The sequence below is a fragment of the Anomaloglossus baeobatrachus genome, chromosome 2, assembly GCF_048569485.1.
Source record: "Anomaloglossus baeobatrachus isolate aAnoBae1 chromosome 2, aAnoBae1.hap1, whole genome shotgun sequence".
Taxonomy (NCBI): Eukaryota; Metazoa; Chordata; class Amphibia; order Anura; family Aromobatidae; genus Anomaloglossus; species Anomaloglossus baeobatrachus.
The window spans coordinates 182,185,291-182,207,057 of NC_134354.1; the positions used below are offsets into that span (position 1 = coordinate 182,185,291).

The 21,767-nt window shown below is 43.2% G+C and overlaps 1 protein-coding gene across 4 annotated transcripts in view; it reads right to left on the reverse strand.

Moving 5' to 3' along the window:
- Window positions 1-21,547, reverse strand: part of SYTL5 (synaptotagmin like 5) — a 399,667-nt gene extending 378,120 nt beyond the window's left edge. For all 4 annotated transcript variants that reach the window (XM_075335512.1, XM_075335510.1, XM_075335511.1 and 1 more), the window contains exon 1: window positions 21,453-21,547. The gene's annotated coding sequence lies outside the window, so the exon portion shown is untranslated. The remainder of the gene's footprint in view (window positions 1-21,452) is intronic.
- Between the last annotated feature and the right edge of the window lie 220 nt (window positions 21,548-21,767).

The following is a 21,767-nucleotide window of genomic DNA, read 5'->3' on the forward strand; positions in this document are numbered from 1 at the left end:
AGGGAATGTGGGGTGCGTGTGGTGTTGTGACCTGTGACCCCTGGCTTGCCCAGGGCGTCACAGAACAAAAGTTAGAAAACAAAAAATAACAATGTAGAGGTGATTTATATGACAATACAGCATAGATAAACTCAACATTTTTTGGTAAGCTAATGTCGGACAACTGCTTTAATCATTTCTTCAAAGTAAATATCCTGCTTCTATTATCTAAGTGCTTCTTCAAAACTCCCAATTTTCATGCAAGTTCTGGTAGGATATTTTTTAAAAGTAACTTATAAAAATTTGTCTTCAGAACATCAGTGATGTAACATACGGCCCATCACTGCACTGATGAGTTGTTTTCCTCTGGTAGTATACATAGGTTTAACAGCCCATCAACAGCACAAGCAGCCTTTTTATATTTGCTGTGCCCAGTGCCAGTTACTGTAGTCTATAATATTACCTGGTGCTATTGTGGACTATTTAGCTATGTGCTGATGCCGCAAATATTTGATTACTTTTCTGAATTAAAGGGAATCTGTCAGCAGGTTTTTTCTATGTAATCTGAGAATTAATGTAATTAATAAGACAAAAAAATACTGTACGTTTATTACTTTTGAAGTATCCATCACTCATGAACGAAGAGAGAACAAACAAATTAATGTGATAGGTCTCTTTCACATATGTGGAAAGCACACACATTTTTCACAGACGTGTTGAAGGTACGTATGGCCCTCGATGTGCCGTGATTTTGGCACGTGTGTTCTCAGTATGCTATCTGTGATAGCATACGGAGATCAGGAACTTTTTACTCACCTGTCCCCAGTGCTGCTGTCTCCGGTGCTGATGCTTCCAGGTCTGCGGTGCAGTGAATATGCATGAGCATAATGAGTGGGCCCTGAAGCAAGTGACGTGACATAAGCGCCGGAGACAGTAGCACTGGAGACAGGTGAGTATAGAAAATCATTTTAAGGCCCCCTTCACAAGTGCGTGTAAATCACGTACGTGTTATGCGTACCGTATTTCATGTCCGTGTTGTGATTTTAACGTCCGTTTTCTGGCTCTGTGTGTGATGCGTGTGTCGTCCGTATGTCCGTATGAGATGTGCGTATGTCCGTGTTTGTAGTCCATGTGTAATCCGTATTCCATCCATATGCCATCCGTTTTGCTAGTACGTGTAGCTGGAAAACGTCATGTAATGAATGGGATAATATGTTGCTGGTGTGTTCAATACACTCACCCTCACTGTGTCCTGCAAGATAAATGCGATTTCTTAAGAACCTTTTCTAACCACATGCACCTGTACCAAAATGATGCAATAATTGCCATATTTGCAAAAAAAACGGACACAGACCATATGGAGATGCATCCGTGTCACGTATGCTTGCTCACGGACCCATTGAGTTTAATGGGTGCGTGTGTGCGTGTTCCGTGAGAAAAACGGACATGCTTCCGTGTTTAACACACCAACAAACGTATCACGCACACGGACACATGCTCCGTATGGAAAAACGAACATGTAACTGAGTACATTGATTAACATTGGAGTACGTGTGCCTGTGTCTCCGGTACGTGCAGGAACGGACCTAAAATGTACCGGAGGCACATGCGTGTGAAGAGGGCCTTAGACACATATTTTCTCCGGTCCATGTGACATCAGTGCTGCCAGAGAAAAACGGACTTGTCTCCATGCGGAACACACGGACACGCGTGTGCTCCATACGGACACACGGTTCTTGTGAAAACACTGATGTGTGCGCAGACCCATTGATTGTAATAGGTCTGCGTATGTCCACGTCTCCAGTATGTATGAAAATGGACGTCATACGTACCAGAATCACTAACGTGTGAAGGAGCCATAAAGATACTAAAAGATGTCTTTATAGATTGCTTCAGGTGATGCAAGAGGATTAATGTAAGAGAAAGGAGTAATTAGATTTTTCTACACAATACAAACACTCTTCCTCAGCATTATTTGTTGCTGCATTTTTTAATTGTATGTAATTGATTTGAAAGTCAGCGATGGTTTCTCATATTTCATGCTCTGATTATACGAGACACTTTCAAGTACAGGCTATTTAATCTTCAGTGGGAGTTGAACAGATGCAGAACAAAAAAATATTACACAGAAAGTAGCTACCCTTCACTGCTGATATCAGTATGTCAAATATATTTTTAAGCCAATTTTGGAAAATTAATGCAAAAAACGCAGCACAATCGCATCACGTAAACATACCTTTAAAGGGATTTTAAACACTGATGGTTAATCCCAGGGGATAGGAAATGAATCTCTAGGTAAACATTTTTAACTGCTGCCTATCTTTTTATGACCATGTTGGTGTCTATCAAGGCTTGCTTGGTTATATTTAAATATGCAAAATTAGAAGAGGTCAGAAAACAGCGGCTAAAACTGGAGGAGGGGAGCGACTTTGGTTAGCAGAATATACTGTACAGACACTGTGGTTAGTTCTTTTTGGGAGCAATAATACATTTCTGTACTCTACTTGACAAGGGCACGGTGACTGGTTTATTTGGTTCAGCGGCAGTGTGGATGGCACTGTAATAACCACCTCATCTTTTACAAAACCACATTTCGAAAAGGAGAATGCTTGTATCTTATTCAACCTCCATCTGAAATTAAGTAATCCCTTGCTTATTCAAAATTGGCTTAGATGTTAAACATAGCCATTGACTGTACAGTCATGAGAAAAATTAAGTACACCCTCTATTGTTTTACATATGTCATTATTTATTTAATAAAAACAAGGCTGAAATACAGAAGCAGTGTATGAAAAATTAGGTACTCCCCAAGAATCAATAGCCAGTATAACCACCTTTGTTTTCTGTATGAGTTTATCAGTCGTTCGCATAATACTAGAGGAAATTTGTGCCAATCTTCATTACAATGTTGCTTTAGTTCATTGAGGCTTATGAGCATTTGTGTCTGCACATCTCTGTGCACAGTAGATATCAGGCAGGGGGCATTATATACCAGGAGGGGGAAAGTAGATAGCAGGAGTAGGCCAGCATATCAATGAGGGCCCCAGGAGGGGGACAGTATATAACAGGAGGGGACAGTATATACCAGGAGGGAGACAATAGATATCAGGAGAGAGACAGTATATACCAGGAGGGACCCAGGATGGGGACATACAGTGGGTACAGAAAGTATTCAGACCCCTTTAAATTTTTCATTCTTTGTTTCATTGCAGCCTTTTGGTAAATTCAAAAAAAAGTTCTTTTTTTTCTCATTAATGTACACTCTGCAGCCCATCTTGACAGAAAAAACAGAAATGTAGAAATTTTAGCAAATTTTATAAAAAAAGAAAAACTGAAATATCATGTGGTCATAAGTATTCAGACCCTTTGCTTAGTATTCAGTAGAAGGACCCTTTTGAGCTAGTACCGCCATGAGTCTTCTTGGGAATGATGAAACAAGTTTTCACACCTGGATTTTGGGATCCTCTGCTATTCTTCCTTGCAGATCCTCTCCAGTTTTGTCAGGTTGGATGGTGAACATTGGTGGACAGCCATTTTCAGGTCTCTCCAGAGATGCTCAATTGGGTTTAGTTCAGGGCTCTGGCTGGGCTGGTCAATAATGGTCATGGAGTTGTTCTGAAGCCACTCCTTTATTATTTTAGCTGTGTGCTTGGGGTCATTGTCTTGTTGGAAGGTGAACCTTCGGCCAAGTCTGAGGTCTCAGAGCACTCTAGAAGAGGTTTTCTTCCAGGATATCTCTGTACTTGGCCTGATTCATCTTTCCTTCAATTGCAACCAGTTGTCTTGTCCCTGTAGCTAAAAAATACCCCTCTGGCATGATGCTGCCACCACCATGTTTCATTGTGATGAGATACCTGGTTTTCTCCAAACATACCGCTTAAAATTATTACCAAAAAGTTCTATCTTTGTCTTATCAGACCAGAGAATATTATTTCTCATAGTCTGGGAGTCCTTTATGTGATTTTTTGCAAACTCTATGTGGGCTTTTACACCGTGTGCAAAATTATTAGCCAAGTAGTATTTTAGAGGATTTTTTTTTATTATTGATCAACAACTATGTTCTCAATCAACCCAAAAAACTCATGAATATCAAAGCTTACTATTTTTGGAAGTTGGAGTGAGTTTTTTTTTTAGATTTGGCTATCTTAGGAGGATACCTGTTTGTGCAGGTAACTATTACTGTGCAGAATTATTAAGCAACTTAATAAAAAACAAATATATTCCCATCTCACTTGTTTATTTTCACCAGGTAAACCAAAATAACTGCACAAAATTTAGAAATAAACATTTCTGACATGCAAAAACAAAACCCAAAAAAATTAGTGACCAATATAGCCACCTTTCTTTATGATGACACGCAACAGCCTACCATCCATAGATTCTGTCAGTTGCTTGATCTGTTTACGATCAAAATTATGTAAGCAGCCACCACAGCCTCCCAGACACTGTTCTGAGAGGTGTACTGTTTTTCCTCCCTGTAGATCTCACATTTTATGAGGGACCACAGGTTCTCTATGGGGTTCAGATCAGGTGAACAAGGGGGCCATGTCATTATTTTTTCATCTTTTATACCTTTACTGGCCAGCCACGCTGTGGAGTAGTTGGATGCATGTGATGGAGCGTTGTCCTGCATGAAAATCATGTTTTTCTTGAACGATACCGACTTCTTCCTGTACCACTGTTTGAAGAAGTTGTCTTCCAGAAACTGGCAGTAGGTCTGGGAGTTGAGCTTCACTCCATCCTCAACCTGAAAAGGTCCCACAAGTTCATCTTTGATGATACCAGCCCATACCAGTACCCCACCTCTACCTTGCTGGCGTCTGAGTTGGAGTGGAGCTCTCTGCCCTTTAATGATCCAGCCTCTGGTCCATCAATCTGGCCCATCAAGAGTCACTATCATTTCATCAATCCATAAAACCTTTGAAAAATCAGTCTCAATATATTTTTTGGCCCAGTCTTGACGTTTTATCTTATGTTTCTTGTTCAAAGTTGGTCGCTTTTCAGCCTTCCTTACCTTGGCCATGTCCCTGAGTATGGCACACTTTGTGCTTTTTGATACTCCAGTAACATTACAGCTCTGAAATATGGCCAAACTGGTGGCAAATGGCATCTTGGCAGCTTCACGCTTGATTTTCCTCAATTCAAGGGCAGTTATTTTGCGCATTTTTTGCCCAACACGCTTCTTGCAACCCTGTTGGCTATTTGCTATGAAAAGCTTGATTGTTCGGTGATCACGCTTCAAACATTTGGCAATTTCAAAACTGCTGCATTCCTCTGCAAGACATCTCACAATTTTGGACTTTTCAGAGCCTGTCAAATCTTTCTTCTGACCCATTTTGCCAAAGGAAAAGAAGTTGCCTAATAATTAAGCACACCTTGTATAGGGTGTTGATGTCATTACCCCACACCCCTCCTCATTACAGAGATGTACATCACCTGATTACTTAATTGGTAGTTGGCTCTCAAGCCTATACAGCTTGGAGTAGGACAACATGTATAAAAAGTATCATGTGATCAAAATACTCATTTGCCTAATAATTCTGCACACAGTGTATATGTCTTGCACTGAGGAGAGGCTTCCGTCGGCCACTCTGCTATAAAGGCCCAATTGGGCGAGGGCTGCAGTGATAGTTGACTTTGTGCAACTTTCTCCCATCTCCCTACTGCATCTCTGGAGCTCAGCCACAGTGATCTTGGGGTTCTTCTTTACCTCTCTCACCAAGGTTATTCTCTCACGATTGCTCAGTTTAGCCAGGTCAAGGAAAAGTTCTGGTGGTCCCAAACTTCTTCAATTTAAGTATTTATGGAGGCCACTGTGCTCTTAGGGACCTTGAGTACTGCAGAAATTCTTTTGTAACCTTGGCTAGATCTGTGCCTTCCCACAGTTCTGTCTCTGAGCTCCTTGGGCAGTTCCTTTGACCTCATGATTCTCATATGGTGTGACATGCACTGTGAGCTGTGACATCTTATATAGACAGGTGTGTGCCTTTCCAAATCAAGTCCTAGTAGTTTAATTAAACACAGCTGGACTCCAATGAAGGAGTAGAACCATCTCAAGGAGGATCACAAGGAAATGGACAGCATGTGAGTGAAATATGAGTGTCTGAGCAAAGGGGCTGAATACTTATGACCATATGATATTTCTGTTTTAAAAAATGTGCAAACATTTCTATATTTCTGTTTGTTTTTTCTGTCAAGATGGGGTTGCAGAGTGTACATTAATGAGAAAAAAATGAACTTTTTTGAATTTTCCAAATGGCTGCAATGAAACAAAGAGTGAAAAATTTAAAGGGGTCTGAATACTTTCCGTACCCACTGTATATACCAGGGTGGGGACAGATATCCCACCAAAAAAAATCCAAAACATCACATTGTATTATTTTTAAATATCTAATTTACATTTTATTGCATGAAAAAAAAAAGAATTTCATCACCTACCAACCAACAAAAATTCTGCCTTTCACAGACCTGTTATTTTTTCTTTAAGACAACTTCCTACTCTGCAATCATTACCTGTATTAATTGCAACTGTTTTAACCTGTTACCTGTATAAAAGACACCTGCCAACCAATTCAATTAATCACACTCTAACCTCTCCACCATGGCCAAGACCAAAGAGCTGTCTAAAGACAGCATGGACAAAATTGTAGACCTTCAGAAGCTGGGATGGGCTAAAGCACAATAGGCAAGCAGCTTGGTGAGAAGGCAACAACTGTTGGTGCAATTATTAGAAAATGGAAGAAACACAAGATGACTGTCAATCTTACCCAGTCTGGGGCTCCATACAAGATCTAGCCTCGTGGGGTAAAGATGATTCTGAGAAAGATCAGGAATCAGCCAAGAGCTACAAAGGAGGATCTAGTCAATGACCTGAAGAGAACTGCAACCACAGTCTCAAAGATTACAGTTAGCAACCCAGTACACAATCATGGATTAAAATCCTGCAGGCCCCCCTACTCATGCCAGCACATGTCCAAGCCCATTTAAAATTCACCAATAAAAATCTGGTTGGTCATGTATCGTGGGATTTTGGCTAACAACCTCATTCCCTCAGTAAGACCATTGAAGATGGGTCGCGGCTATGTCTTCCAGCATGACAATGACCTGAAATACACAGCCAGGGCAACTAAGAAGTGGTTCCGTAATAAGCTTTTCAAGGTCCTGGAGTGGCCTAGCCAGTCGGAACCCAATACAAAACCTTTGGAGGCTCTGCACTGCAACCCCCGCTATGTTCATTAGCCTCTTATGGTCACCTGTTGATCTTGTGTAGGTTTTTAAGAAGCCCAGAAAGATGCAGTGTAGAGTAGGACCCAGCAAAGGAGGGTGCCGTGAAGTGGCGCTGGGCTAATATTATTATGGCCATCCTAATATTCTGAATACCTCCATTTTCTATATAAGGTAGTGCTTTTTTGTGCTTGGCAGAGTGCAACTGTTTTTTTCTATTTTTTCATATATTGCATCGTGAACAGATACGCATCTATTCACATTGGGAGGTGCTGCCAGTCCATTTTGAAGTCAGGCAAGTACCGGCATGGGAGACCAGCTGGGAATCCCTGGTTTCATTCTTTGTATATATATATATATATATATATATATATATATATATATACACACACGGGGCATACTTACCAGGATGAGGGTATGTATAGCAGGATGGGGGACATATTTCCCAGGAAGGAGCCCAGGGTGGGGTACATTAAGACAGGGTAGGAGACATTAGTACATAATGGTGGGAGGACATCTCTTATGTCTTGATAGGATTTAGAACACTAAATGTGTACTTACATACACATACAGTACAGACCAAAAGTTTGGAAACACCTTCTCATTCAAACAGTTTTCTTTATTTTCATGACTGAAAATTGTAGATTCACAGTGAAGGCATCAAAACTATGAATTAACACATGTGGAATGAAATACTTAACAAAAAAGTGTGAAACAACTGAAAATATGTCTTATATTCTAGGTTCTTCAAAGTAGCCACCTTTTGCTTTGATTACTGCTTTGCACACTCTTGGCATTCTCTTGATGAGCTTCAAGAGGTAGTCACCGGAAATGATCTTCCAACAGTCTTGAAGGAGTTCCCAGAGATGCTTAGCACTTGTTGGCCCTTTTGCCTTCACTCTGCGGTCCAGCTCACCCCAAACCATCTCGATTGGGTTCAGGTCTGATGACTGTGAAGGCCAGGTCATCTGGAGTAACACCCCATCACTCTCCTTCTTGGTCAAATATCCCTTACACAGCCTGGAGATGTGTGTGGGGTCATTGTCCTGTTGAAAAATAAATGATGGTCCAAGTAAACGCAAACTGGATGGAATAGCATGCCACTGCAAGATGCTGTGGTAGCCATGCTGGTTCAGTATGCCTTCAATTTTAAATAAATTCCCAACAGTGTCACCAGCAAAGCACCCCCACACCATCACACCTCCTCCTCCATGCTTCACGGTGGGAACCAGGCATGTAGAGTCCATCTGTTCACCTTTTCTGCGTCGCACAAAGACACGGTGGTGGGATCCAAAGATCTTAAATTTGGACTCCTCAGACCAAAGCACAGATTTCCACTGGTCTAATGTCCATTGCTTGTGTTCTTTAGCCCAAACAAGTCTCTTCTGCTTGTTGCCTGTTCTTAGCAGTGGTTTCCTAGCAGCTATATTACCATGAAGGCCTGCTGCACAAAGTCTCCTCTTAGCAGTTGTTCTAGAAATGTGTCTGCTGCTAGAACTCTGTGTGGCATTGACCTGGTCTCTAATCTGAGCTGCTGTTAACCTGCGATTTCTGAGGCTGGTGACTCGGATAAACTTATCCTCCGCAGCAGAGGTGACTCTTGGTCTCCCTTTCCTGGGGCGGTCCTCATGTGAGCCAGTTTGTTTGTAGCGTTTGATGGTTTTTGCCACTGCACTTGGGGACACTGTCAAAGTTTTCCCAATTTTTCGGACTGACTGACCTTCATTTCTTAAAGTAATGATGGCCACTCGTTTTTCTTTATTTAGCTGCTTTTTCTAGCCATAATACAAATTCTAACAGTCTATTCATTAGGACTATCAGCTGTGTATCCACCAGACTTCTGCACAACACAACTGATGGTCCCAACCCCATTTATAAGGCAAAAAATCCCACTTATTAAACCTGACGGCACACCTGTGAAGTGAAAACCATTTCCGGTGACTACCTCTTGAAGCTCATCAAGAGAATGCCAAGAGTGTGCAAAGCAGTAATCAAAGCAAAAGGTGGCTACTTTGAAGAACCTAGAATATAAGACATATTTTCAGTTGTTTCACACTTTTTTGTTTCATTCCACATGTGTTAATTCATAGTTTTGATGTCTTCAATGTGAATCTGCAATTTTCAGAGTCATGAAGGTAAAGAAAACTCTTTAAATGAGAAGGTGTTTCCAAACTTTTGGTCTGTACTGTATGTCTGACCAACATGCAGGGGGTCCAGGTCCAAATTTTGCATTGGGACCCATCAAACTCTAGTTATGCCACTGTTTATGGTCCTATCAGAATATGTTTTTTGGGTTGAGGTGTGGACTTTAATTGGGCCATTAAAATACCACAATTCCTTTCTTTTTCAGCTGATTTCAGCAGATGTAGAATTCCTGGTATTTTGGTATTGACTTTTGGATACATAGCCGCACATTTGACTATAGAATATTTTGGTACACAGAGGAGTTGATGGACATTTCAATGACTGCAAGGTACACAATGCCTGTGGCTGCAAAACAAACCCAAATTATCAATTCTCTAGAACCCTGCAAGATAACTGGTATGAGGTATTTATGTTTATACATTGCATTTTGTTTTTTGCTAAATATGGTGCAGGCCATTATGCTAAAGGGTGCTTTACGCGATTGCTAGCGATGATGCGAGCGATAGCACCCGCCCCGTCATTCGTGAGACATTTGGTGATCGCTGACATAGCGATCAATATCGCTACGGCAGCGTCCCACGCACATACCTGTTCAGCAACATCTCTGTGACCGCTGAACAATCCCTCCTTCAAGGAGGAGGTGCGTTTGGCATCACAGCAGAGTCACTAAGCGGCCGCCCAATAGCAGAGGAGGGGTGGAGATAAGCGGCCGGAACATCCCGCCCACCTCCTTCCTTCCTCATTGACGGTGGACGCAGGTAAGGAGATGTTCGTCATTCCTGCGGCGTCACATCGTCCCTGCGATATATTGTTAGCGATGTCACAGCGTGTAAAGCACCCTTAAGGCTATGTTCACACGTTTTTCCTGCGTTTTTTTTGGGGGGGGGGGTTTCAACTTTTTCTTCCCATGAGGATTATGCAAATTAAAAGCTACTTTTTACAGTACCAGCAAAACCTATGACATGTCAGAAATCTCATGCATATGATTGTTTTTTTTCCCGACTGAAATAGAAAATTGCTGTGATTTTTTAAAGAAGTAGCATGTCAATTATTTCAGCATTTTTGCTGTGTTTTTTTCACCATTAAAAGCAATGAGAATGTGCAAAAACGCAGCCACTGTGTTTTAGTCACCACAAAAGCAGCAAAAGCAAACTATTAAACATGGACTATAGACAAATGACAAACCAAAAACAAAAGCCAAAAATTGCAGCAAAAATCTGCTTTTTGGAAGCAGCTTTCTTACTACTAAGACAGCAGGTTATGACTGTGTAATATTTTTTTTAGAAATAAGTTTTCTCCTAGTTAGTGGTTTTATGATTGTATTGTATTTTTTAAGGCCGGTTTACACGCTGCGATCTCCAAAAAAAACACGTAATCTGTACCTAATGATGTTGATAACAGGAGGTTTCAAAAACAAAACAGCTTTATTTAAAAGATGACACACCAAATAGAGACAAAAAAATGCAGCATGAAAAATTGCAATTAAAACTGAGCATCAAAAATGCAATGAAAAAACGCAAGTAAACTAAGGTGTAGAAATGATGCAGAAATTCTGCAATGTCAACAACTCAACTGATCTGATTGTGGGAACATAGCCTTAGGCGGGCTTTGCACGTTGCGACATCGCAAGCCGATGCTGCAATGTTGCACGCAATAGTCCCCGCCCCTGTCGCAGGTATGATATTTTGTGATAGCTGGCATAGCGATAATTATCGCTACGCCAGCTTCACATGCACTCACCTGACCTGCGACCGTCGCTCTGGCCGGAGACCCGCCTCCTTCCTAAGGGGGTGGGTCGTGCGGCGTCACAGCGACGTCACACGGCAGGCGGCCAATGGCGGCGGAGGGGCGGAGATGAGCAGGATGTAAACATCCCGCCCACCTCCTTCCTTTCGTATAGCCGCTGGCGGCAGGTAAGGAGATGTTCCTCGTTCCTGTGGCTTCACACAAAGCGATGTGTGCTGCCACAGGAACGAGGAACTACATCGTACCTGTCACGGCACCGGCATTATGGAAATGTCGGAGCCTGCACCGATGATACGATAACGACGCTTTTGCGCTCATTCATCGTATCATCTAGGATTTACACATTACGACATCGCAAGTGACGCCGGATGTGCGTCACTTTCAATTTGACCCCACCGACATCGCACCTGCGATGTCGTAGTGTGCAAAGCCGCCCTAAGGGCGGCGTTACACGCAACGATTTATCGTGCGATCGCATGAGCGATTGCACCCGCCCCCGTCGTTTGTGTGTCATGGGCAATTCATTGCCTCTGTCGCACAAAGTCGTTAAACCCTGTCACACATACTTACCTCCCTAATGATGTCACTGTGGGCAGCGAACATCCTCTTCCTGAAAAGGGAGGGTCGTTTGGCGTCACAGCGATGTGACACAGCGGCCGCCCAATAGAAGCAGAGGGGCAAAGATCAGCGGGACGTAACATCCCGCCCACCTCCTTCCTTCCTCATTGCCGGCGGGATGCAGGTAAGTTGTTCGTCGTTCCCGGGGTGTCACACGTAGCGATATGTACTGCCACGGGAACGATGAACAATCGGCGCGCAGAAGGAGGAACGACATTATGGAAATGAACGCCGTGTCAATGAGCAATGATAAGGTGAGTATTTTTGCTCGTTAACATTCATTTGGAGGTGTCACACGGTACGATATCTCTAACGATGCCGGATGTGCGTCACGAATTCCGTAACCCAGACGACATATCGCACGATATATTGTACTGTGTAACACCGCCCTAAGGGCAATGTCACACTTGCATATGACTCGCACAAGTACAATGCGAGAAAATCTCGCATTGTTCTTGGCCCCATGTAAGACAATGCTGCAGCTCAGATCTGGAGTTTTTCCTCAACTCTAAATGGACTGAGGAAAAAATGTCAGCATGCTGCAATTGTCTGCGAGACGCGTGTTACTCGCAACCATACAAGTGTATGGGTGCGAGAGAAACATCAGACTCCACTCGAATCTTATCCAATTGCAGTGCACTATACGCATAGGCTGACAATGGAGAAGATGGCGAGATTAGACCATCCCTCTCCTCCGGAGCTTTGATTCGATCTCAGGAATGGACCACAGTCGTATGACACTTAGCCACACTCGCAGAAGAGCGGGAGCCGAGGGTTATTAGAATATCGCATCTGATGCTCTCACATCAGAAGCAATATGTAAGTGTGATTCTACACTTAAGGCATGTTTCACACATCAGTGAAAAACAGATGTTTTTCACTGACGTGTAAAAAAACGCTTATGTCCCTCCATGCTCCGTGATTCACGGCACACGTGGGTTGTCCATGTGCAATCCATGATACGTTATCCGTTATCCGTGATTGTGCATGGAGATAAACTCACCTGTTCCCGCTCCTGCTGACTGTGGTGCTGAACTCTCCGGATCTCCTGTGTTTCTGCCCCCCGCTGCAGCTACTTCCAGGTCAGAATATGTATTAGAATAAGCAACCGGTTCTGAAGTAGAGGCAGCTGAGACTGTAGAGAAGCATTTCTGGAGAAGGTGAGTTAAAAATGCTTTTTATTTATAACGTCCATGTTTTTCTGGTACGTGTTTCACGGACCACACCATAGTGTGGTCAGTGGGACATCCGTGATGCCAGAAAAAACGGACTTGTCTCCGTGCGGCAATCACAGACACGCGTGTACGCAGTATGGAGACACAGTTAGTCAAAAATCTCTGATGTGTGAGCAGACCCATTGATTTTAATGGGTCTGCGTATATCAGTGAGTCTGGTACGTATAAAAACTAGCACATACGTACCAGAATCACTGACGTGTGAAAGAGGCCTAAGGAGTAGCTCTTGGGTTTTTGACATTTCTCTGAGAATTGCACAGTCTGCATTTTGGGAGAATTTGCTGTGTTTTCCATATGGCGCCCTGGACAAGCCAGGACGTCACAGACACTGCAACAACACACCCCACACCCCGGTTAGGCACATCAGCCGCACACACAAAATCCTTGTTGCCTCCCTCCAGGGGCTGATGTCCACACCAGGTGAGGTGGAGCCAGGCGGTTGGCTCCACCCACCGAGGAGTTCACAGTCCTGGAGGGGGGAAAAAGGAAGGCAGTTGAGAACAGTTTGGAGAGGTGTGAAGTAGTAGTGGAGGAGCTGACTGGCCGTGTCCGAGTACGTGGCCCGGGCACAGAAACAGCAAGGTTGGCAGATGGTGGTGACCGTCTGCAGGCGAGGCCGATTGACGCACAACCGTAAGGACCAGGGATGGGCGGTGGCCCGCCGGTACCGGACCGGGGAGCGGAGAGAGGCCAGCACCATTCGGCAAGGCCTACGGACCCCGACCAGGCTTGGAGTCGCCGTTAAACCGGTCAAATCAGCAACGGGAACCTCCGGGGTTTCCCAGCAGTAAAGACCCGACTAAAGGCAACCACTGAACCGTGAAGGGAAATAGAGCTACCGCCACAGCTAGAGTTCCCAGGGCCAGCGCCCGCGGGCAAAAGGGGCTCCTCCGGCAAATATACCGCTGGGGAGCGGGTTACCGGTGGGAAGCCATCGGGGACTGACAACACAACACTGGTGCAGGGAGAGACAGTTACCGCCAACCTACCGGGAGTGACCATCGCAGCCGTCTGTGGGACTCGTCCATCCAGCCGTTTTTTTTACCAGAGACTCCGTGTATGTTACTGGCTGAGTAAGTAAGCGCTGCCCCCGCGACTCTGCACCTGGCCAAGCCCCGCAATCCACCTCACAGTCAACAACTCCGGGCCCCGGGACTACCAAAATCCCCCTACCCACGAAGGGGAGAGAAACATCCCAGCTGCTCCCTGTCATCGCTCCCGGGATCCCCGCACAGAGCAGCGGTGGTGCCCCAACCTCACCACATACTGTGGGTGGCGTCACAAACCGACATCCCAAACCCCAACAGACCACCCCTTTTACTCACGGGCGAGGAGCGCCGATCGAGTCCCCGGATCCGGCCCACCGCTCGAGCCACCGAGCAGCAGCAGCAGCCGGACCCGAGCCGCAAGCGCGGTCGAGCAGCGCACCCCCCGCCCGCGACATCCACTCTGAGAAAATTGTCAACTGTCAATTGTATAGACAAGGAGTGGCCAGAGAGATGTGAGCGATGAGGCAAGTTTAAAGATTTTTTACATCTTATATCTATTATGCTATGGAACCTGAAGAGACCCCAGGGCATAATAAGGGACATTAAATACGCGGAGGATAATTTCTCTGCGATTCGAACTTCCAGTTAAATCTATGTGAACAAGCAAATTTTGAATTTCGCCTAATCCACTCCTCTCTAATCAAAAACAAAGTTATCACAACACGAAGAGTTTATTAGAAATATAGTGTATCCTCTCTGTGAAATCTTAGCTTTTGTCTAAGGTTGTGTTCACACGTTGCAAAAGCTATGAGATTCCCAAAATCTCAAACACACACCTGTTTTTTTTTTCCTGACTGAAATGGAAAACTTCTGCATTTTTTAAAGAAGCAGCATGTCCCGTGTCTTTGCTGCTTATTTTCTCCATTGACAGCAATGACAGCGCAAAAACAGAACTGCTTTTTTTCTGCTTTTGTGGTAAATTAAACTAAATTTATTTAAAAATGTACTGTAGACAAATGACGCACCAAATACGTAGCAAAAAACGCTGTTTTTTTACTGTCAAGAAAGCAGGTTTTCCTAAATGCAGCAAAAAATGCAACATGTGAACATAGCCTAAGTGAATGAGTCTGACACAAGTAAAGGGAATCTGAAATAGGAAGATCACTACATATCTAATTAATAAAAGCACATAAAGCATGTTTTTTCTTACCTTTGAAATACAATAAATTCTTTTAAACATAAACCTTGAAATACTCCTGTAGATCATGTAACACCGCACTGTTCTATACTGTCAAGAATGCAAAGTACTGAGGACATTCAAAAATCCTTTGGCATAAAGGAGTCATCTGATATGTAAGGTGCCAACTCTGGCCAACTCTTATACAAGTATATCTGCGTCTTTTGCTTGAAATTTAAAATGACATTATTTACAAGAATAATCTGTTATTTGTATGCAAATGAAGTCTGCCCCCTGCTTTCCGAGTGGAGACATCTGTTCGTTCCGCTTTTCGGCTATAATTTCTAAACAGTGATCCCCATCTGCTACTAAAACAATCCAAGTTGATTCAACATGGGGGTTAGAATATGTTATAAGGGATGCCCAGTTTATTATGACTAACTTATTTGTAAAGCAATGTACGCAAATGAGCTCTACTCCAGAAAGGAAATAAACTGTCTAGTATCTTCCGGAAAAATGCTCAAGTTCCCCATTGACTTCCGTTATACTCTGTACACGAGTCAAGCCCGTCTGAGTGTCCAACTTCCCGTTACGAGAACCGTGCACCTGAGCATGGTTGTACTCGCTCATCACCAGTTACGAGTACTGAGCATTTGAGCATGGTAGTGTTTAATCGTCACTAGTGACGAGTACCGAGCGCCCGAGCATGGTAGTGCTAACTGATCACTAGTTAAGAGTGCCGACCACCCAAGCATGGTAGTGCTTTCTCATCACTAGTTACGAGTGCACAGCACCTGAGCATGGTAGTATTCCTTCATCACTAGTTACAAGTACTGAGCACCCGAGCATGGTAGTGCCCGCTCATCACTAGTTACGAGTACGGAGCACCCGAGCATGGTAGTGCTCGCTCATCACTAGTCCCAACTTTGAAAAACAAGATACATACTGCAGTATATAATGCACTGTGACAGTTTTTATTTAACAGTAAGTCTGTTCCTTATTACTCAATTAGTCCCTTACATATGCCCACACATAAATATTGCAATAGTATGATGACTCAGACAGTGGTCCATCTGTGCAACCAAGCCACTCCATTTAATTGTGAACACAGCTAGTAATAAAGGGGGCTTGTGACTTTCATTATAGTGATCAGTGGGAAGCCTCAGCGATTGGACATTTATCACCTATTCAGGGGATACCGAAGGTGATAAATAGCATTCATTGAAAAAATCCCAGTATTGCTATCACAAATTCAAGAAAACTCTATTTATGGAATGTGCCATTTCATTTACAGCTAAAAATTTATTTCCACTGTCCAGAGCTACAGTGTAATAGAAGCCTTGCAATAGCGTTAACATTTTGTGGAGATAAGGAAAAGATGACCTGTCCCGAATATATAAAAATCAATACACACTTCTTTGATTGATGGAAATACAGGTTGTTTCTACACTAACATTCAGTAGACTGCAGTAAATGGAGGTCTTGATAATAAGAACTCGGGGCAATCACATGGAGCTCTCTCTGGCCATATCTGATGCAAAGGTCTACCATTGTGCTGAAAAAAACTGATACAAGGAGAACTGATTTCAAGCTGGAAAAAACAGAGTCTTAAATAGGCTAGCTATAGTTATGTTTTCTTTATCATTACATAAAGAGATAACATATTGTGAATATACCAAATGTCCACAAAGCAAGCTACTGATCGCCATTTCCAGTTTGAGTTGTACAAAGGTTGTGACTATGATACGGTTGCATATTAATTAAAGCTCCACATACCTCCTTCCTCACCTAGACACTGTTGCTAAGCATTCTTAAACTTTGTCCCCAAATATGACATTGCCAGATATTTGAGATTTTATTAAAAGGGAAAATGTCATCTTTACTTCAGTGATCGCAGTGCATCAGTGCAGAGCCGGCTGTCAGTGCCGGAGCGCAGTTACAGCCTCCATTTGCTGTGTACTGAGCAGTGACTGAAGCTGCGCTGGCCGCACCTCTATGACTGTAGTAAAGTTAATTTTCTCCCAGTAGACGGGTTTTCTTTGCAGGAGCCACACAGCTTTAGAATGTCATTAATATACCCTACATCTGCACGGTTTGGGGACATGACTGGTTCCATTTAAGACACTTTCAGGTTTTATTTCAAAATACATTGGCTAGAATAATTCATTTTACAGTGTTATATAATGTGATATTCTCCATTTAAAGAGTTCAGTTTTCATTGAGATATAGGATGAATGAGACAAAAAGACGTAAAATAGGCTAAAGAAAATCTGCTAAGATTTGGAGAAGAATTAATTTAAGTTAGCCACAGGAATAAGAGATTTATATAAATACCAGTTGTTGATACATGGACTTGGTCTGTGTACTAGTTTTGGCAAATCATCTAAAATGTTAAAGATGTACAGAATTAGGACAATATGGCTGCTCTCCTCCAGAAATAGCACCACAAATGTCTGTGGGTTATGTATGGAATGGCAGTCTGCTCTATTAAAGTAATTAGTAGATGTCATGGTGGCAAATGACAGGACTGGACACGTAAGCTGATCCTCGGACTGCATACCCTGCGCTGTGCCTCAGCTCAGAGGTACGCTAGATGGTAGTGATGTCTGAGTCCCCAACATGTCCCTTACTCTTGTCCTAGCCCTGAAGTAATTTCCCTACCCCACCTCCACCCGAGGGGTGAGCTGGGACCATAAACACAAACCCCACAACCAGACATGGACAGGGGAAAATGACAACTCGTACACACGGCAACCACATACAAAGGAGCCAGTAAAAGTACACAAGGGGAAACAACATAAAAGGGAGGAAGATAACAGACTACTGAGATACTTTCATACCATACACCCAGCACAACACAAACTTCTGCAGCCTGAACCAATGCTGCAGCCAACAACACAGAGAGAGTTTCTCCAGCTCTTTTCTTCTCCTGGCTAAGCTTCCAAATGAATCAAAATAACTGGCACCCTCTGCTGGAAGCAGGGGAGTGGTCCAAACCAGAAACACCTGACCAGGAGTCAGAAGCTGCTGAAAGGGAAACTGACATTAACCTTCTCCTCCCCAAAGGAAAGGAAATTCTTTTAATCAGCAGAGTCTCACAAGGTAAAGAGAAACTATGACCCAGAACTTGTCACTAAAATCCACAACGGAGAGAAGATCGTGACAGTAGAATAAGGTTTATGGCACACTTGGAATTATGGGTGCTCAAGAAGGTTTAAAACCCGTCATTAGACACAGGAGAACTTGGTACTCCAAAATTGAATATAAGGTCTTTATTATACAGGCTCAGAAATCAGCTTTCAATGGATAGGCAAATGAAGCTGAAGAACTATTTGTAGATTGTAAGCCTTTGTCACTCCAACTCTATTCCCCACCCAGCGCCGCTTCCTCCTGCTTGAGTGACAACCTCTATTTTTCACTTCTAGCAGAAAACCTCAGTTATGGATGTGCATTTTATTATATGGAGGTTTATGGGATGTGATTTATCTTAAATGGAGGACTGTGGAATGTGTATTATATTATATGGAGGACTATGAGTTGTGCATTATATTATATGGAGGACTATGCTCTACACCATACTATATGGAGGACTATGTGAAGTGTATTATAATACATGGAGGACTATGGTGTATTATAATACATGGAGGACTATGGGGGTGTATTCTAATATATGAAGATTTATTTGGGACCCATTATACTATATGGAAGGCTGTGTGGGGGTCATCATAAAGCATGGGATGGGAAAGTTTTGTGCTGAAGGAAAAGAAAGAGGTGCTTTCTCTCAGCACCAAGCTTTCCCGTGCTCTGTTATACAGCTTTCCCTCAGCACCCAGCTTTCCCATGCTCTGATATCATGGGAAAGCTGGGTGCTGAGGGAAAGATGTATATCAGAACATGGCAAAGCTGCGTACTGAGGGAAAGATGTATATCAGAGCATGGGAAAGCTGCATGCTGAGGGAAAGATGTATAGCAGAGCAAAGGAAGGTGCGTGCTGAGGACAAGATGGATATCAGAACATAAGAAAGCTGGGTTGCTGATAGGATTCAGATCATGGGAAACCTGGGTGCTGAGGGAAAGAGCTAAGTGTCAGCATAACTATCCCATACCCTGAGTGTCGGCGTCATTATCCTGTACTCCGAGTGTCGGTGTATGGTTGGGGAGGGGGGGCCCAGGTCCAAACTTTGCAACAGGGCCCATCAAACTCTAGTTACCCACTGTCCATATGTGATTATTTTTCTGAAAGTGTCAACAGCCACAGAAAAGTGGACACATTAGGAGAACAAACAAACTAAAACTTTAAGAAAGCAAAAAAAAAGCAGACGGTCAATTTTAGAGAAAACCAAACACAAATGGAATTGATTTGAATTTCGGTTGTGTCATTGCAGTCTATGGCCCGGTTTTGAATTTGTCAGAATCCTATTTTAGAGGGATTCAGGCAGAACTCCCAGATGCACTCCAGAAGCGCAGTGTCAACAGGGCTATATACACTATTGTCTGATTTAGTGCAGTCTAGATAGATAGAGACATTAGCAGTGGCGTAACTAGAGTTCAATGGGCCCCAGTGCAAAATTTGGACCTGCCCCCATCCTCGTGCACTCTCACCTTCCCTTCACGGTACAGGATAATTGCGCTGACACTCAGCTCTTTCCCTCAGCACCCTGCTTTCCCATGATCTGCTGTACATCTTTCCCTCAGCACCCAGCTTTCCCATGCTCTACTATACATCTTTCTCTCAGCACCCTGCTTTCCCATGATCTGCTGTACATCTTTCCCTCAGCACCCAGTTTTCCCATGCTCTACTATACATCTTTCCCTCGGCGCCCACTTTCCCTTGATATCAGAGAATAGGAAAACTGGGTGCTGACTGAGGGACAGGTGTATAGCAGAGAATGGGAAATCTGTGTGCTGAGAGAAACCTCCCGTGGTCTGTGGCAGTCTTTCCTGCAGTGATCTTTTGAGTGCACCTTCGGTTATATCTGCAAAGCAAATAATGACCGCAGGGACAACGGAGCATTGGCACTGAAGCCGGAGGGTATTTAGCAGTGTACTTTGGGGGACATTTTTTTTTTTCAATCGCTTTTTATTCTGCTGTTTGCGAGGTAGGAGGTACAAAAAGAAGGCAATGTGCTAATATCTTCTATTATTTGTCTGCTAGGGTTTAGGATTCGCATAATCGTATTTTCGGACCGAGCGCTGTCTGTGAGAATAACGGACAGTACTCGGCCCTATGTTATTCAATGGAGCAGTGCAGATGAACGATTTTTTAATTTTTTTTCCCACTGACCGAATGTGCACTTGTTTTTACTGTAAATCGGGTGAGACTCGCCCATTCAAGTATGGGTGTGTGTAAAAAATAAAAAATAAAAAAAAATCACATGCCAAATGGAGCCACAGTGTAACATATTACTTATACGGATACATTGCCATTCTGTAACATAGGAAACTGTAAGTGGTCGTGGTAATGATTAATAGCGGTTGCTGTAAAAATATGGATTGTACATGGATGAGAAACGAATCATCTCACTTTTCTGTTTAAAACTCTGAACGATTATTTTATATGCTCGTTTGAACCTACCCTAAGTGTGGATTGGGGGCTCCACTTTGAATTTCGCCTAGGACCACAATTTGTCTAAAGCCGGCCCTGTATAGAGGGCAGATAGTGTGTGAGGGTCCCTGCACTGAACATGGGGGGAAGGTAGAGAGTGACAAAAGCATCATTTCAAAAAATTTCTTATCTCGACTTTTAATATTATACTAAGGAGGAAGTGACAGCAACTTTTACATTTCAGATGGCAAATCCCTGCAGAACTCAGTCTATACTTTCCGATAAATGTGAAATGATGCCTGACATGTTCCATAGTATAAACTAAGTAGCAATAAGTACAATAAATGTCTAACGAGGAATTATACCTGTGACAGAACCCTGCAGTATACATGGCCAGGACGGTCTATTTCCTGACACATAAGACTTTACAAAACACTGAGAATTTCAGGGGGTGTCACGTGTCCCTACATAAAACAAAACTTTAAGGCGGAAGAACATTAGGATCATGTGAGACAACAAAGGCAAATACATAAAGACATTGTAATGACCAGTCTCCTGATTTCATTTTTCATCCCTTTATATTGAAATGACTACCCACCTTTCATCTCCAGTTCGTCCCCCGTACACGGCGTATACATGTATTCTTTTCAGTGTCATTGCTGCTGGTTTCCCTTGCATTTTGATTACTTATCCTAAGCTAAACCCTTCACATAAGAAGTCTGTAAATTAGAGTACCACATTATTACAGCTAAAACCATGTCCGAGGGGTATAGATTATAGCATATTATACTCACTGTGGATAGAGCAGGTTTCTCAGGGAGAAGATCCGTCCCTGTTACTTTGTCTCATGCGCATCCCTGGTCCTCCAGCTGATTTTGCTACTGCTGCAGGCAGCTGAGGGGAACCAGCCCACGTGATGTGCCAGATCAGAAGACGTCATGATTAGCATCCTCAGTATTCTGGCACTCCACTGTGCATTACCGCCATCTAGAGCGCAACTTCATACTGCGTGCCTTGTTCATACACCCAAAATTTCCCTTACTACAGTAGTGCTACCTCAACTCAAGGCAATAGGGGAATGATGGGTGTTGTAGTTTCACCACATCTGG